We start from the raw sequence: 19,526 nt of genomic DNA, 5'->3' as shown, positions 1-19,526 counted from the left end.
TTAACTAAAAGAGATTTGGGAGATTTTGAGTTACCTAACGGACTGAGGGGTAATTTTTAAAAGTTCGCTGATGGTAGGGATAAATTTGATCGGATAGTATGACGGTAGGGATAAACTTGACCAAATAATATAACACAGGTTAAATGTATACAATATCCAAAATTAAAAGGGAAATTTGGTCCTTTTCCCTTTAAAAAATACAAAAAAGGGCCTAAAAATAACCCTAAACTGTAAAATTTGGTACAAAATTTCCCTCCTCTATCTATTGGGCTAAAATTGCCAGCGGCTATAAGGAGACCATTGAAAATAAGGGCAAACTTGAGCCGAAAAATTAACGTCAAGGGTATTTTTAGCCTGATTGGTGGACGGAGGATAATATCGTACCAAATCCCATAGTTCAGGGGTATTTTAGGCCCTTCTCCGAAGAAAAAATGATCCCTACACAACTAATGGTTGGTAATTGGTGGTATTGAAGAAGTTAAAAGAAAAAGGTATATCCCTCTATTGCTTAAATATACCCCCTGATATACTTTTGGTCCACATTTACCTTGACCGTCCAGCAAATTTTTAAATATACCCCTTTTTTAACAGATGCGGCACGTGGCAGCCTCTAATAAAATTCTTCAACCTTGAAACTAAAAGTCTAAAACGAATAGAACTAAGACCCGATCCGTACTCATTTTTTCTTTTAAAACAAAACCCCTCTTTACCTAAAAGAATCTGTCGCCACCTAGAAAATTAGAAAGAGAACAAACTATGGTCTCGAACTAGGGTTATTTCTTTCTTTAAAAAAATCCTGATTGAAAGCTCTACAACTACAGAGGTTCTTTCTTTCTTCCAAAAATTACTTCTTTTATTTGCGACTAACCTAGGGTTTTCTATCATCTATAATCTTCGAAAAGAGCACACTATGTCGGGGAATTGATGCAAGATAGAATTTGAGGACAAATCTAGCTAAAAACTAAGCTAAGCTAAAGCTAAACTAAAGGATAATTTTCATTGATTATCTCTAAAATTGGTTACAAGGCAGTATATAAAGAAAAGCCTAGCTAATGGGTAGGGGTCAAACTGAAACTATTACAAGGGTAATAGGGTGAATTTATAAATAAAGAAACTAAACTAAAGGGATCAAAGTGTAGAGGATGGAACTTATGTCTAGCTTCTTCAAAACAACTCTTCCACAACAAAGAACAACTCAGCATGCTTCCTGTACAACCCCATAAGCTAATCACAATCTTTCTCATGGTCTCCTCCAATTTAGGTTGCAACATTACCCTCTCCTTCAGATCACCCTTGTCCTCAAGAGTGATAATGTCACCAGGATCAAATGGGAAGAGTAAAACGCCAACATTCACCGGTATATGCAAACACCCAACAGTAATTATGCCATCAAGTATAACATCTCCTCTAGAAACTAGAAGAATTTGAAATTTAGTGACATTCGACAAGTGCCCTTTAGAATGTAATTGCAGCAAGATTTGGTCAAAAGTCACACATGGACTAAATTGTGTGCCATCACCCTGCATATATGCAAATAATTTGACACTTGAAATTTCTGGTTTATCACTTCCCTTTCTCTGCATATAAGTGCCAATTGGGGGGACAAAGTTCCCCAAAATATTGGCGTGCTAATTTCCATAATGAAAGAAACAAGCTTCACCCTTTGATATTAACACCAGCAACTTTTGTAAAAGCTTGCATACATTTGGAGTAGCTCTCTGGAATTTTCAGACAGTGAGGCACTCAAATTGATGGCAATCATCACCATTGTGTAGACTAAAAATTCCACCTCTAAGGGAAAAAGCCTTACATTCACCCCAAGTCAACAATTCAATCTCTCTGTCTGTACACATAATATTCTGCCTTGTATCTTTTATTTTGTCAGACATCATATCCTGAACTCGAAAATTAGAGTGTAAACTCTCAAGACCTTTAACTATCTTGAAATAATTTTGTTCACGATGCTCTTCAGTCAATGCAACAGCCTGGGCTGCAGCTCCCGGAGCAACAACTTCATCAAGATTAACTGTAGCATTGGGATCTTTTCCACTAATTTTCTTAGCAATTTCCTGAACAGTTGGAAATCGAGTAGAACCACCAACAAAAATAACCCCATGAAGATTACTGGAAGAAAGTTTAGCCTTTCTCAAGGTATCCGTGATAGAAGTTCTAAATTTGTCAAGCACATCTAAGCAGAGTCCTTCAAACTTAGCCCATGTAATAATGGTTTCAACGTGTTTAGGACCATCTGCTGTGGCTTCATTCCACTTGAAGTATGCAGAGAGAATACCACCATCATGGAACCCATGTGACTGCAGCCCATCATTTTCTGTTGCTAAAAAGTCTAATACAACCTCTTTGAAGAAGTGATCTTGAGTTGGAACCAACCCGAGATTCTCTTTCCATTGCAGAAACAAGAGTGATGTATAAAGAGCTTCTCTAACTGCTATCACGGCCTTCTGACTTTCCTCATTTGAGAGTTCATCTTGTGAAAATTCTGCGATCTCTAGCTCAACCATCAGCCGTTTGTGTTGAGTTGCATCACATGAATAGAACTTACTACAGTTCTGAAACTCCTTCAAGATCTTTAAGAACTCCTTGCTGTGCATAAATATCCATAGAAGAAGTTTCATAATAACAGAGCTAGAACCATCGACTGCTGAAGAAAGTGTATAACAACGCCACTGAATAACAACAGCTTTCTGAAAGCTTTGCAGTCTGTGCAACTCAGCAACTTTTTCTTTGAAATCATAGTTACCATCTCTAGTTTCTTGAGAGCTTGAATTTATCCTTTTCATTGTTCCATTTGCAATTGAAATAGAACCAATTGAACTAGAGCCAATCACCAAGTGTATCAGTTTATTTGTATGATATGGTATAGCCTTAGCAACACGGATACTCGGACTGCTTCCTGGATCCCACATATGTAGTGATGTACCACCGAACTTACTTCTCATTGCATTCAAAATGGAACAAGCACTTCCAATTCTTGTCAATGTTATGTTATCTGGTTTAAGTCCCAAGTTCCTTAACCTAACAAATAGGAGAAGTGTCTTTCCTGATAAAACCTCTCTTAGCAGCAGGTTAACAAGCCCATCGTTCACCAATTCAACTTCTGATATCTCTTTTGTCTCTGATTTATCCAACTTCTTAAACAGAGTAAGGAGGTGCAGGTGACTATAATAGAAAGTTCTGGTGCTGCTATAATATGTGGACTCACTCTCTAAATCAAAGTCATAGTTGGAGGATGGACTCCCATCACCATCTGGCTCATTGTCACCGCATGATCTATAAACCTTCCATAAGGGTTTCAGAATTGCATCACAACTCTCAATACAATACCGTGCAACAGCTTTAGCAAGAACTTGTTACAATAACGTATTATCATCTTCCATTAGATCAGTTGTCTTGTTTTCAAGCTCAGAAGTAGCCACATTCACATTGTCAGTCATAGCAATTGATTCTTGCCTCGCCCATTCCTCCTCCAATCTGTACCTTTGATCATGCCCAATTTTGAAGCCCCTAGCATCAGTAATTACATTCTCTAGCAGCTGGCTACGAGTTTGAGAAGGGCTTCCATCTGCAAATACAACAGGTTTGGCGCTATCTAGCAAGCTATTGTTAGCTCTCCTTCTGAAGATATCACCACCCAGTGCATAAGCTATGAAACTACTAGATAAAAGTAGTCTCTCTTCCCTTACTAACTTAACAAGAGAATATACCTTTTTGGACTTGATGATTGAGTCAGCTACTTTGTCAGTAACACCCTTAATTGCATGAGTGTTTTGGACTTGCAGATATTCATGTGATGCTAATAAAGAGACAGGCTCGTCGACATCAATATTATGACTATAAGAATTATCAATGCTCGCACTCTGCCAATCAAGGTCATCACTATTAGGTGCACCACTAGCTCCAGCTGATTCTCAAGAACAGGACACTCTACCCCTTTTGGGAATTTGACTCCTTCCCAGCTCTCTTCCTCCAATGAACTTCCAGTATTCCAACAGCCTTTGAATTTAGTTCATCGTTTGCCATTCTCGTCATCTCCAATTGGCCAGTGTCTATCAGATTTTCAGAGACAGAAGCCAATTTATAAAAAGAGCCCTTTAATTCATAAGTTGGCATTTCATCAAACACCTTGTGTGCAAGAGAAGAATGCTTTTCCTTTTCCAATTGTTAATGACCAGCTACTTCTCTGCCTGGCATTTCATAGACCACCTTGTGCTCATATCCAACCTCTTCCTTTTTGATTCTATTCTTGTCTAGCCCATTCTCAGTAAGTCTCACCTGTAAATTATTCCCTTGAAACTCAAAGTCTTTATCATCCGATGTTAAACCCTCCAGCGATGCCTTTGGAATTCTAAATAAAGACCCAACAACAATGGATTTCAGTCTACCGATGTTATCTTCTTCGCTGGAGCTTCAGTAATAATGGAGGATGACGATTCAAGCTTCCCTACAGGAGCTGCCAATATAGGTCCACTCGATGTCGCATAAACCTCCTGCTCCCCATTCACTTCAGATGAATATGGGTTATTATCCGCCCAGTTTTTGTTACGTCGTTGACCCTGTGAAGCTGGAGAACAAGTAGTATCTATAGGCCACATTAGGATCAGAATTGTAGCCTAAATCCCCAGGCGGTGTGTAACCCCCATATGCCCCATAGTCTCCGGAATGGTAATAGGTGCTTGAGTGTGTTGCAAGTCCAGCATAAGGTCCAGTGCTAATAAACGAGGAAGCCGCAAACTCCAAACCACCGTAATTGTACACATTTACTCCATGAGCATACTATGCAGCATAAGAACTTCCACGACCATATGGGTAATGTTGGCTTGCCAAGAAAATTTCCATATGGGTCAGAGGATCGATGCTCTGATACCAAATGATGCAAGATAGAATTTGAGGACAAATCTAGCTAAAAACTAAGCTAAGCTAAAGCTAAACTAAAGGATAATTTTCATTGATTATCTCTAAAATTGGTTACAAGGCAGTATATAAAGAAAAGCCTAGCTAATGGGTAGGGGGTCAAACTGAAACTATTACAAGGGTAATAGGGTAAATGTATAAATAAAGAAACTAAACTAAAGGGATCAAAGTGTAGAGGATGGAACTTATCTGTAGCTTATGTCTAGCTTCTTCAAAACAACTCTTCCACAACAAAGAACAACTCAGCATGCTTCCTGTACAACCCCATAAGCTAATCACAATCTTTCTCATGGTCTCCTCCAATTTAGATTGCAACAGGAATAGTTGCTCGTCAAAGAGAAAGCGTCATTGCTGGGAAATTACAAACTATTTCACTTCAAAACTCGTTTTAATCCTGGAAGGAGATTCTATAAGTGTCCAAAACCCGAGGTTAGTTCTAATATCTAATTTGTGTAGCTGTTAATTTTTGTTTTAACTATTGATAATTTTAAAGTTATTTTGGTTAGAAACAAGGATGTGATTATGGGGAACGACATGATACAGAGCATTTTGGATGGTGTGTTAATTGCAATAAACCAATTACAATTACACTTGGAAGCATCAAAAAGAAAGATCGATATCTTGAATATGTCGTTAGATGAGGCTAAGAAAAGGGACGAGTTGAAGGAATAAGTGGAAGTCTTGGAGGTTATCAAGAATTTTTAAGTCAATAAGACTATGGAGATGTTGAAGATGAAGATGTTCATTATGATGTTATGTAAACTAATCGTTGGATTTGTTGCTGCTGTTATGTTGAAGTGAAACAATCTATAATAGTTGAATATTAGGATGTTTATTTAGTGTGAGTAGTGATTTTCTTTCGGATGTGATTAATTGTTGGATGTGAACCAGATATGTTCATTACGCTTTTGTTGAAGTGAATGTTATATCTGTACTATTTAAGGATGTTCATTAATATTGTATTGTCTAGTCTTTCCAAGTATTTGTAATGACTAAGTTAAGTGAATTTTCAATTGTATAATTCACTACTGCATCTTATTGTCAGACTCAGAGGTATCTTAAATGCTGATAGTAACGAGAATCATAGAACAATTTGACATGGGTTAATTTTGTTGGTTTACCTTTTATATATGTTAAGCTCATGATATTTGTTCGAGTTGATACGTTGTAAGTTTTCTCTTTGGCTGTATTTGGGTTGGTATATATCTAAATTATTTTTCTAAATTAATAGTAGTTTTTTCACATAACTTTGTTGCTTTCCAATTTTGGTTTGACTTGCTCAAGACTAGTCATATATATCAAATGTTAAAATAAAATATGTAAATGGCTTATGATCAAAGTTTCTGGCCTAGCTTGTTGGCCATAAGCTTATGAACAAATTTATCCTAGCATGTCATAACACTATCTAGCTCCAAAACTTGCATATATGTATGAAACTGCAAAACTTTGGTGGCAAAAAATACAGCTGAACAATTAAGTAACACAACTTCACTGTAATGAGCCGATCGGTTTTTTTGAACTCTAGCTTGTTATTCAGCAGTTTGAGATCATGAGCAGCTTCATTTCAGGTATGATGACTCGCACGCGTGGTCGTAATTGAATTCCGGGAAGTTCGGAGTTGATTTGGAAAGAGAATTCTCATTTCGGAAGCCTAAAGCTGGAAGAATCTGACTAAGAGTTGATTTTGAGTAAACGACCTCGAAATCGGGATTTGAAGGTTTTAACAGGTTTGTATGATGATTTCGGACTTGGGCGTATGTCCGGATCGGGTTTTGGATGGCCCGGGAGCGTTTCGGCACCTATTGTGGAAGTTAGCATTTTGAAAGAATTTCATGAATTTGGGTTGAAGTGCATTTCAGTGTTATCGATACCCGTTCGGGATTCCGAGTCTGGGAATAGATCCGTATGGTGATTCTGTTATTGGAGCGTGATCGGAAGTGATTTGGAGGTCTGTAGATCATTTTGGAGTCATTTGGCGAAAGTAGAAATTTGAAGGTTTTTGAGAAGTTTGACCGGAAGTGGACTTTTTGATATCGGGGTCGGATTTCGATTACGGAAGTTAGAGTAGGTCCGTAATGTCAAATATGACTTGTGTGCAAAATTTGAGTTCAATCGGACGAGATTTGATAGGTTTCGGCATCGAATGCTGAAGTTGAAGTTGTAAAGTTCATAAAGCTCGAATTGGGGTGTGATTCCTGATTTTGATGTTGTTTGATGTGATTTGAGGCCTCGAGCAGGTCCGTGTTATGTTGTGGGACTGGTTTGTGTAATTGGACGGGGTCCCGGGGCCTCGAGTGTATTTCGGGATGGTGCCGGATCATTTCGGGCTGTTTTAGACTGGTGTTGCTGGTATCTGGTTTCCTTCATCACGAACGCGAAGGGTGTCCCGCGTTCGCGAAGAGGAAAGTTTGAGGTTGCTGAGTTCTGGTCTTCGTGAATGCGACATGGAGGTCGCGAACGCGAAGGGGTTTCCTGAGGGACCTACGCGAACGCGTAGAAGGAAAGGAGGAGCTGGGCCTGGAGTCATTTAGCCTTCGCGAACGCGGAGCTCCCACCGCGAACGCGAAGCAGTGGATCCTGGTGCCTTCGCGAACGTGAAGAGAAAAATTGAAGGCAGTGCAAGTTTGGCCTTCGCGAATGCGAGGGTATTTGCGCATTCGCGAAGGAGGGTCACCTAGGCAGTGTTCTTTTAAAAACGGGAATTTGGCTCATTTTCACTTCATTTCTTCCATGGGAGGCGATTTTGGAGTGTCATTTCCAGCATCTTCTATGGGGTAAGTGATTTCTTCTCATAGTGAGTTAAATACATGGTCTCTATATGGATTTAGACATGAAAATTTGTAGAAATTGTGGGATTTGGAAGAAAACCTAGAAATCTATATTTTTGGATTTTGACCACGAATTTGGGCATGAAATTGAGAGTAAATTATATATTTGAGTTCGAGAGGTTCTGGGTAAAGTTTATCTTCGAAAAATTTCGAAATCCGGGCACGTGGGCCCGAGGGTGATTTGTTTCGACTTTTCGATCGGGGTTAGAAATTGTTATAAATTGGATTGTAATGAGTAATTGAGCATATATTAATGGGTTTGCATAATTATTGGCTAGTTTTGGAGCATTGTGCTTCGATTTGAGACATCGGAAGGGCGTGGAATATCGGTTATGGAACTTCGGAGTGAGGTAAGTCTCCTTTCTAACCTTGTACAGGGAATTAACCCAATAGGTGTAATAAGTAAATATGTGCTCTTGTGGGCGCTACGTACGTATGAGGTGACGAGAGTCCGTGCGTAGCTACAATTATGCTTATGCCCGGGTAGTCTAGGACCCAAAAGTATATTTTGCTTGCCGTACTTGTAACTTTATTGACAATTTAAAAGGCTTACATCATATCGAACTTGGTAAATAAATTTCTCAAGGGCTAAACATCACTTTCTTGATTGTTAGAAGAGAAGTTGTCATTTCCTAGGGTAATTTTCCTGATGAAGTCTTGATTGACTGTTTGAATGTGCGTATCTATGTGTACCCGCGTCGCACGTATGATTCGCGAGCGGGGAAATTCTTTCATTTATATTTGATCGCGTCGCATGCATGATTCACGAGCGGGATAATAAATTCATCTATGGTTTGCGCCATTCGACCCTCTGGCAGTGCACAGTTTATATATTATGTTGGATTGGGCTGTACGACCTCGGCATGATTTGCGCATGACTTGATTGATTGTCTTTGAATTTTAGGTAATTGATATGGCCTCATCGGTCGGAGATGTAAATTGTTAAAAGATGAAAACAAGTTTGAAGATTTCTATCAATAAAAGAATTGTTTACTTGCTTCATGATTATTGAGTTTGTAGTCGCCTTATAAAATCCATGATTTTTCACATTATTGGTATCATATTATTGGACCACTAGTAAGTGTCGAAGTCGACCTCTCGTCACTACTTCTTCGAGATTAGACTGAAAACTTACTGGGTACGCGTTGTTTCCATACTCATACTAGACTTGCTGTGCATTTTTATTACGCAGGCACATGTATGTCTAGTGGCCTCGTTGGGCGCATCGGCATGGTCGATACGGAAACTTAGGTGAGCTGCATCTCTCGAGATGACCCGCAGCCAGCAGAGTCTCTTTTAAAGTATTGTATTTTTCTTTTCTGTCCAACTTGTATTTCGAACAGTTATTGTATTACATTTTATTTCCTGAATATTATTCATGCACTTGTGACACCGGGTTCTGGGATGTATAGGGGATTATTCAGTATTGAAAATTTATTAATGACATCATTATTTACTCGGTGAAGTTCATTATTTATTATTTAATGTAAGGAAAAGAAATGATTTCAAAAAAAAAATACTAAAATGAGAATTTAATTAACTTCTTGGTGTTGGCTTGCCTGATAGTGGTATCCGGCGCCATCACGACCCTTAATGGATTTTGGTCGTGACATTCAGCTGCATAAATCAACTATATGTATACTATATAAATTAAGTATCATTTTGTCACAATTAAACCTGGTAATTAACAAAACAAAAAAAAATATAAAATATCAAAAACTCATAATTTATGATAGTCATAAGCTTGGCAAGTACATCTAACTGGAGAAGTGGATGCCTTGTTACAACCCCGAGAACTTATACAACCTAAGTCATAATATGACATCTAACTCCATGTGGCACCAACACAACCAAAAACCAAAAAAATGTAAATTGTCATATAGCAGTAACATTCAAATTTTTCACTGCCCAACAAAACAAAATAGGATTATCCTTCTATTTCCTTCCATGCTAAGCAGAATATCAAATCCCCCTTCTTGGTTGTAACTTCCCAATTCTCTGTCTAGCTTGTATCTCCAACTGATTTCCAGTCAATGCAGACTTTTCCTTTCCTTGTCAAGTTTCTAGGTGAGTATGGAAGATCAACTGGTTCACTTACACCTGTGAATTTGATTTTCTTTGTCCCTAAGGTCATCTTTACGTGTTGTCTTTCTAGAAGTCTAGTTTGTGATTCTGATATAATATTGGGTCTTATTACAGGTTCAGGATCATCCTCAAAAGTTGAAAACTCAAAATCTGAATAAGAATACACATTTGGAGTAGGCATAAACATAAAGGATTAACTGCTGACAGTGCATTGGGATGTTGATAAGCTAATATTCAGTTCTAATTGTTTCTAAGTTCTCTATCTCTTAGCTGGCTTTTTAGCCTTGGATGTCTGCCCCTCATCTGATGGCTGCTTACCCTTTGTTAGTTTCTTTTCTTTTATTGGCTATCACACAAAAATATAATGCAATTAGAGTTGAATAGTTATGTAATAATGTTACGACCCAAAACTCAATCCGTTGTGATGGCGCCTGTCGTGGAACTAGGCCAGCCTCAACTCAACAAACCAATACAACAACAATAAGTTTGAAAACCAGGGTGTCACTGAGTGCATGAGCGTCTAGGGAAAAACATAGTCTATTACTAAAGAAGCAACTGAAATAGAACTGGAGAATAAGAAGGAGAGCCAAGGCCTGCAAACGTCGTGCAGATACCTCAATAATCTCCTAAGCCTGAAGCCTCGATCAACATTCGCCATTAGGCCCAAAAGTGCCTGAATCTGCACACAAGGTGCAGGGGGTAACGTGAGTACACCAACTCAATAAGTAACGAGTCCAAACTATGGACTGAATGGTAGTGACGAACTCAAACTCAACAGATATAATAGAAACAACGTACAGAAAACGTAGGCATGCTTTCAGTTAAATAGACAGCTCAAAGTAATAAGGTAAATACAAGTCTGAATAGTTTAAAATATGTTACACCCCATAAGTTTAACAATCTTGATATATACATATATATATATATATATATATATATATGTCATTATATACATGCCATCCATGCTTAGTGTAAACCTTATATATTATTGATATTGACCTTAGTAAGTGTAAGTCGACCCCTCGTCACTACTTCTTCGAGGTTAGACTGGATACTTGCTGAGTACATGTTGTTTATGTACTCATACTACGCTTCTGTACTTGACTGTACAGGATCTGAGGCAGGTGCATCTAGTTACCCCTCCGGCGCGCGTTTCTGATTCCTGGTCGAGATCTCACCGTGAGCTGCCCCTTCTGAGCCGTTCAGCAGCATACTTGAGTTTCTCTTCTTTTTGTTTTATTATGTACTGTCTATTCTGTTCAGGAAGTAGGATAGTGGTATTCTTTTGTACATTCTACTAGTTGCCATAGTACTTGTAACACTAGTTCCTGGTACACACATTAGTAGACTATCATTTTTGGGTTGTATTTATATTGTTATGAAATTGTTAATTATCGACTGTTTTAAATATAAGTTAAGGAAAATGTTGGGAATGTTTAATACGATAATTGAAAACTCGCTAGTTGTTAGGATTGGCTTGCCTAACCACGGTGTTGGGTGCCATCACGACCTAAAGTGGAATTTGGGTCGTGACAAAGAAATTCTTGCATGAAAAATTTGAATATTCATGCATGAGTGAAAGTTGATTAAATCAAAAAATGTGATGAGTGCATCTATCATAAGTCTTGGAATAATTCACAGGTAATTATTTGCCTCTATATTGATGATTAATTAATATTTGGCTTTAATATAAATGTTATTGGTGAAACTAAAAGCATGCTTAGTAGCCATTTTGACATGAAAGATTTGGGTGAGGCAAATTTCATTCTTGGAATGAAAATTACTAGATGTGATGGAATTTTCCTTGACCAATCACATTATGTTGAGATAATTTTGAAAAAATAAAATAATGCACATGTTGTAACTCCTTTTGATTCAAGTGTTATTTCCTGTACAAAGTGATAATGATGTGATAAATCAAAAGGAATTTGCAAGCTTAATTGGAAGCTTGAGAATATATGATTGATTACACTTGATTTGAGATTGCATACGCAACATGAGTATTTAGCAGGTTTACAATCAAGCCAGATAATGAATATTGGTAAGCCATAATAAGAGTTATGAGGTATTTACTTAGTAAAAAAACATATGGCTTATTTTATAAAAATATCTTGCTGTACTTGAAGACTTTTCTGATGCAGATTGGAACAGTTTATCTGGTGATTTCTGTCCTACTACAAGTTATATTTGTGGAAATAAAAAAAGCAAACAATAATTGCTAACTCTATCATGGAGGCTGAACTAATTGTTTTACCTTCAGCTAGTGAAGAATCGAATTTGGTTGAGAGATTTATTATTTCAAATTTCTTATTTTGAAAAACCAATTCCTCATATTTTAATTCATTGTGATAGCACTGATGCTATTGGTAGAGTACAAAACCATTATTAGAATGGTAAATCCAGACCTGTAAGGAAAAAAATATAATATTGTGAGATATTTGACAAGTGGTACTACTAATGTTGATCATGTGATAATCTTGCAGATCCACTGACTAAGGCCATAGCAACATAAAGGGCCTGGAGCACATCAACGGGGATGTGATCGAAGCCCATAAACTCATAAGTCATATACGAGGAAACCCAACCTGGGACTAGAGATCCTATAACCAGGTTCAACGGGAAGAACGAATCATATGATGGCTTGGTTTGAAATGCATTATTACATTTATTATTGTTCATCCCTATGGTGTGAGTGCATTTATCCTGTAATGATTTGCGAGGTTGAGTTTTTTATTAACTCTTAATGAAAATCTGTAGCTAGTATGAGTGGGGTGTTAGAGTTACAGGAGCACCCTTGACAGATTTAACCTATGTGAGTGTCCGCTTCCTATGAGAATTGGGCTTATTCTCAACAACACACATGAAAACCGGGTAGCACAAGGTCGTAATGTTCTGGCTAATAAAGCTCATGTCAACACCTTGATTATTATGTGTAAGCAGTGATACTTTATTTTTCTAAAGCAGTCATAATTCAAGTCTGAGACCACTACTGACTCTGGAGTAGAGATTGTTGTTTTACTAAATGGAGATTCAATGCAGATCACACCTTCATTATGCATAATATTCAACTGGTAAACTCTCTTATTTTAATATTAAAATAAGTGGGGGATATTGGTGCATTTTAATATTAAAATTATAATATTAAAGTGCATTATTTCTTGTGAGATAGTGGTTATAAGTTCGCAAGAAAGTGGTCATTATTTTGGTGTAACTCTTGAAACCACTAATGCCATGATCTACCACTAATTACCCACTAAAGATTATATTTTTTAACCACCAACCCATGTTCTACTATTTTATTATCCCACTATCTTATTATTTATTTTATGGAAGAGATTCTACACCTATAAATAGTGGTGTTTCTTCCTTGTGTTGTAGATAGAAAAAATATGGTAGTGAGAATGAGAAAAGTATTATGGTGTACACGAAAAAGGTGTGGTTGGTATTTTGAAAAGAGACTTAAGAAAAGGAGAATATCTAAATCTCCAACGTATTCTCTACAAAAGAGAATATTATATTTTGTTGAAGGAAGGTGTTCATATTTGGTGGAGCTTTGGACTCAACAACTTGTCCAGAGTTTGTTCGAGTCATACAATGTTGTCGGGCTGTTGTATCCTGGAGGGGACAAGTCAAGAGTATTACTGCTGGACCGGTGAAGATGCTACAGCAGTGGGCTTGAATCTCCCTAAAGAGAGCGAGATATCCGTGCCTCAGCCTGAAGAATATTTATTTATTTTTCTTCATCTTATTTTTCAACTGTAATTACTTGTAATTTCACCAACATAAACATATGCAAAAAGGAACAAAATGTAATATACAATAAGAATATGCTTATTTTAAATCCATTGACTCTAGATCCTGAATTAAAGATATACTTTTTTTGTTGGTAAAAACAGGAAATATTCATTAATAACTAAGGCGTTACAGGGACATGAGACATCACATTACAGCTATTTTGAATAGCCAGTACACATGAGTTTTCAAAACTAGCTAACTTATAACATATAGATATAGGGATTGTTTAAGTAGACGACAAGCCTTCTTTGTTTGCTTGAAGTGTGAAAACACAAACATAGAGGGATAAGTTCTAATATATATTTGATCACTTGGATGTTGCTTGGACCCTATATTTGCCAAACCGTGAGCTGTTTTGTTTCCTTCCTGAAAACTATGTTGGATCACTGGATTCCCCAACCTCTTCAACTTGGACCTGCAAGAATCAATAATATTCTGAAAAATAGGGAATTTGTGGTTTAATAGTTCAAATATCAATAGAGTTCGTTTCAATTTCAACGGGAGTTAATTGATGATTAAACACTAATGCAGCCCATGTTCTAAAGCACTCAGTTCAGCATGAGTGTGGTTGAACGCATGAATCTTTTTTGATAGCCTAAGACCCAGTCACCACTCGAATTTTTGATAACACCTCCAATACCGCCACTTTGATCCTTGTCAGAAAAATAACCATTAGTATTAAGTTGAAAGGATCCTGGGGGTGGGGGAAGCCACCTGACTTGGATGTTTTTGGTAAGAGCAGGTGGGGTTGTAGTCCCCGCACAGAACATGAATTCCATAGCCCACATACACACTGTCTTAACATCAATAAACAGGTTAGTATCGTTAAAAACATTGTGGTTTTTGTTCTTCCAAATGTGCCATAAGGCAAACGGGAAGAAGATATCCCATGTTAAAGGATAGTTAAGGATGGGGAGATTAATGTCTTTTATTAATTGAAGCAGTGAATGTGGTGATAGGGTAGTGCAGTGACATTTAAACCAAGGTCTGTAACGACCCGATCGGTCGTTTTGATCCCCAGCGCGTCGTTCAGCAGTTTGAGGCCATGAGCAACTTCATTTCAGGTATTACGACTTGTACGTATGGTCGGAATTGAATTTCGGAAAATTCGGAGTTGATTTGGGAAGAGAATTCTCATTTCGGAAGCTTAAAGTTGAAAGAATTAACTAGGACGGGATTTTTGAGTGAACGACCTCGGAATCGGGAACTGAAGGTTCCAGCAGGTTCGTATGATGATTTCGGACTTGGGCGTATGCCCGGTTCGGGTTTTGGATAACCCGGGAACGTTTTGGCGCCTATTGTGGAAGTTAGTATTTTGAAATTTTGGCTTGAAGTGCATTTTAGTGTTATCGATGTCCGTTTGGGATTCCGAGTCTGGGAGAAGCTCCGTATGGTGATTCTGGAGTTGGGAGCGCGATCGGAAGTGAATTCGGAGGTCCATAGGTCATTTTGGAGCCATTTAGCTAAAGATAGAAATTTGAAGGTTTTTGAGAAGTTTGACCGGAAGTGGACTTTTTGATATCGGGGTCGGAATCCGATTCTGGAAGTTGGAGTAGGTCCGTGATGTCGAATATGACTTGTGCGCAAAATTTGAAGTCAATTGGACGTGATTTGATAGGTTTAAACATCGGAAATAGAAGTTTAAAATTTTAAAGTTCATAAAGCTTGGATTGGAGGTCGATTCGTGGTTTTAGCGTTGTTTGATATTATTTGAGGCCTCGAGCAAGTCCGTAATGTGCTTTGGGGCTGGTTGGTATGATTGGTTGGGGTCCCGGGGGACTCGGGTGGATTCCGGGTGGTTAACGGATCGAAAATGGGATTTTTGGAAGGCTGAGGTTGCTGGTTGCTGTCATAACCGCATCTGCGGTTTTTGGACCGCAGATGCGCAGATGCGGTCATTTTTTCGCAGATGCGGGACCGCAGATGCGGTCACTTTTCCGCAGATGCGGTCATTTTTCCGCAGATGCGAAAATTGCTGGAGGCAGAAGGGTGTTTTATAATCGGGGTTTGAGTTCATTTCACCCATTTTTCTCTTGGTATGGGCGATTTTGGAGAGCTTCAAGTGGGGTGTTTTATCATCGATAAGGTAAGCTAACCCCACCTATCTTGAGTTATATATATTGATTTTGTATGGATTTTTAGCATGTAAATTGGTAGAAAACTTGGGGTTTGAGGGAAAACCTAGAAAATTTATATTCTCGGAATTAGACCACGATTTTGTGTATGGAATTTAGAGAAAATTATATATTTTGGAAATCCGATCGAAAAGCCATGGGTAAACTTATTCTTCGAAAATTTTGGAAATCCGGGCACGTGGGCCCGAGGGCGTTTTCATCAACTTTTCGATCGGGGTTAGGAATTGTTATAAATTGGGTTGTAATAAATAATCGAGTATATATTAATGGATTGGTATCATTATTGGCTAGCTTTGGAGCTTTGTTCATCGGTTTGAGTCTTCGGAAGGGCGTGGAATGCCGGTTATGGATCTTCAGAGCGAGGTGAGTCTCCTTTCTAACCTTGTAAGAGGGAATTGTCCCCATAGGTGAATTAATTGGTTATGTGCTCCTATTTGTGGGGGCTACGTACGCACGAGGTGACGAGAGTCCGTGCGTAGCTACTATTATGCTATTGTCCGGGTAGTCTAGGACCCAAAAGCATGCTACACTTGGATTAATTGTAAACTTATTGACAGCTCGAATTGCTTAAACCACATCGAATTAATAAATATTTTCAAAAAGGATTAAACTTCTTCTCTTAAATTGTTAAAAGAGAAAGTGGCTTTTATTTGAATAAATATTCCCCGATAAATTCCTAATTGGCTATCTGAGCATGTATTTCTATGTGTACCTGCGTCGCACGTATGATTCGCGAGCAGGGGGATTGTTTATTTCATGTTGACCGCGTCGCATGGATAGTTCGCGAGCGGGGTAATAGATGCATCTATGGTTCGTGCCGTTCGACCCTCGGCAGTGCACAATTTATTTTCTGTTGGAGCGGGCGGTATGCCTCAGCATGATTTGCGCATGCTTGTATTGCTGCCTTGAACTTATTAAAGTTGTTATTGCCTCTTCCTGGCTTGAGAATGTTTGGATAAATAATGAAAAGGAATTTTGGAAATTTCCTATAAAAGAAATAATTGTTTACTTGTTTCCTTCTATTGGATTAAAATCATGTTTATAGAAATCCACAATTTCATATATTATTGACATCACATTATTGGATCCTTAGTAAGTGTCGAAGTCGACCTCTCGTCTCTACTTCTTCGAGATTAGACGGGATACTCATTGGATACACGTTGTTTTCGTACTCATACTACACTTCTGTGCATTTTTGTTGCACAGGCACATGCATCTCTAGAGGCCTACTGGGCGTAGCAGCATAGTTGATACGGAGACTTAGGTGAGTTGCACTTCTTGAGGCGCCCCGCAGCCAGCAGAGTCTTCTTCAGTTTTCTGTAATTATTTTCTGTCCAATATTATATTCCGGACAGTTGTTGTATTTTTATTTCCTTCTTAGTAAATGCTCATGCACTTGTGACACCGGGTTCTGGGATGGTTTTGAAATGTTTTGTATTAATTGCTTATTATTTAATTTGAATTGAAGCAATTATCTTTTTATTTATGAAAAATTGAAGGAAAATCTTAGTTTTCAAGATTTTTAAAAATGAGAACTTCATCAAGTAATTTGGTTGGCTTGCCTGACAGCAGTGTCCGGCGCCATCGCGACCCTTAGTGGATTTTGAGTCGTGACAAGGTCCATCCAGAATTTTCGTGCAATAATGCATTCTAGGAAAATATGGTGGATAGATTCTGATGGATGGTTGAAAATGGCACAATTGGAGACTACATTAACCTATATGATGCAAGTAGTTATTTGTAGGTAGCCTATTATAGGAATAAAGCCAGAGAAAGAATTGAATCTTTGGAAGTGTATTTTGGGACCATATCCAATTGAACTCAAAGCTACTGTAGAGCATGGAGTGTAGGAGTTTGTGAACAGACTTAGGGTGTGTTTGGTATGAAGGAAAATGTTTTCCATGAAAAATGTTTTCCTAGAAAATGTTTTCATGGAAAATGAGTGGTTTTATCACTTATTTTCCCTTGTTTGGTTGGTGAGTGGAAAATATTTTCCGAAAAATATTTTCTATTGTTTGGTTAGAGAGTAGAAAATATTTTTTTTAGGAAAATATTTTTTATGCAACTCTCCTCACCCCACCCCAGCCCCCCACCCCACGCCCCCCACCCCTCCCCTCCCTCCCCCCACCCCTCCCCCCTCCTCCACCTCCACCACTCACACTACACACACACACTACACTACACACTACTACTACGTACTAACCGTACGTACTAACGTACTAACGTACTACTAACTACTAACTACGTAACTATAACCGTAGTTACTACGTACGTAACGTACGTAACACGTACTACGTAAACTAAACTTAAGTAAATTATAACTAAATTAAGTACCTTAACAGTACGACGTTAAGACGTACTAGGGGGGGGGGGGGGGGGGGGACGTACGTACGTACGTACGTACGTACGTAACGTAACGTACGTACGTACGTACGTACGTACGTACGTACGTACGTACGTACGTACGTACGTACGTACGACGTAGTACGTACGTACGTACGTACGACGTACGTACGTACGTACGACGTACGTACGACGACGTACGTACGTACGTACGTACGTACGACGTACGTACGTACGTACGTACGTACGTACGTACGTAGTACGTACGTACGTACGTACGTACGACGTACGAGTACGTACGTACGTACGTAGAGTACGAGTACGGGGGGGGGGGGGGACGACGACGTACGACGACGAGTACGTACGTAGTACGTACGACGTACGACGTACGTACGTACGAGTAGTAGTACGAGTAGTAGGTAGAGTAGAGAGTACGAGAAGTAGACGTAGAGTAACGAGAGAGGTAGAGAGTAGTAGGTAGTAGAGTAGAGTAGAGAGAGTAGAGAGAGAGTAGAGTAGAGTAGTAGTAGAGTAGTAAGTAGTAAGTAGTAAGTAAGTAGAAGTAGAGTAGTAGTAGGTGGAGGGGGGGAAGTGGAGGGTGGGGTTTAGGCGGGAAATAGCGAGGGTAGGGTGGTAGAAAGGTAAAAAAAAACTTGAAAGTTTTTTTTAAAAAAATCCGTTTTTGGAGGAGAGGAGGTGGGGTGGGGTTTGGGTGGGTGGGTGTGGGGGTGGGTTGGGGGATAGGATGGGGAAGGTTGAGAAGGAGTTTTGGAAAATGTTTTCCCTTCTCTTGATAAGGAAAACATTTTCCTTCAATTGAAGGAAAATGAGTTGATTAGAAAAATATTTTCCAAAATATTTAAGCCAACCAAATATGGGAAAATTGGAAAACATTTTCCGAAAAATATTTTCCTTCGTACCAAACACACCCTTAGTGGAAAAGATACCATTTTTATTGATGGACCAATAAGCAGTATCTATTCTGTCATGACTCAGAGAGATTACACTTGAATTAAAGATATGACGATATAATAGTTAGGATATTTCACTGTTCTAAGATGATTTGCTTGCTAGGATATAGGTCATTTTTACCTTCAAATTCTTGGCAAAATTCTCCATATTTTTTTAACCTTTGCATTCTTTTGAATCAAATCAGGAAATATTGGATATGACGTTACATTAGGGAAAAATATGGTATATGCAAAAAAAATCAAACTTCAATTATTCTTATTGAGCTTCCTTCTAAATCTCATCAACATATAGTTCTTCTCATTACAAATGAATTGAAACTTTATTCTGTTAAGTAATATTGCTCAATTGCACTTTGTGTATATATAAGAAAGAAGACTTTTGATGAACTGCATAAGCGATTATCTTTATATATTTAGGATAAATTTTACAAATGGTCATA

At 38.3% G+C, this 19,526-nt stretch overlaps 1 long non-coding RNA gene across 1 annotated transcript; it reads left to right on the top strand.

Moving 5' to 3' along the window:
* The first annotated feature begins 818 nt into the window (after positions 1–818).
* Positions 819–5,967, top strand: LOC109242766. Its single transcript, XR_002070435.1, has 3 exons — positions 819–1,261; positions 5,238–5,358; positions 5,436–5,967. It is a non-coding gene; the product is annotated as an uncharacterized LOC109242766 (long non-coding RNA).
* The last annotated feature ends 13,559 nt before the right edge of the window (positions 5,968–19,526 follow it).

The sequence above is a fragment of the Nicotiana attenuata genome, unplaced genomic scaffold (assembly GCF_001879085.1).
Source record: "Nicotiana attenuata strain UT unplaced genomic scaffold, NIATTr2, whole genome shotgun sequence".
NCBI classification, from domain to species: Eukaryota; Viridiplantae; Streptophyta; class Magnoliopsida; order Solanales; family Solanaceae; genus Nicotiana; species Nicotiana attenuata.
This window is presented reverse-complemented; position numbering and strand designations above follow the sequence as displayed.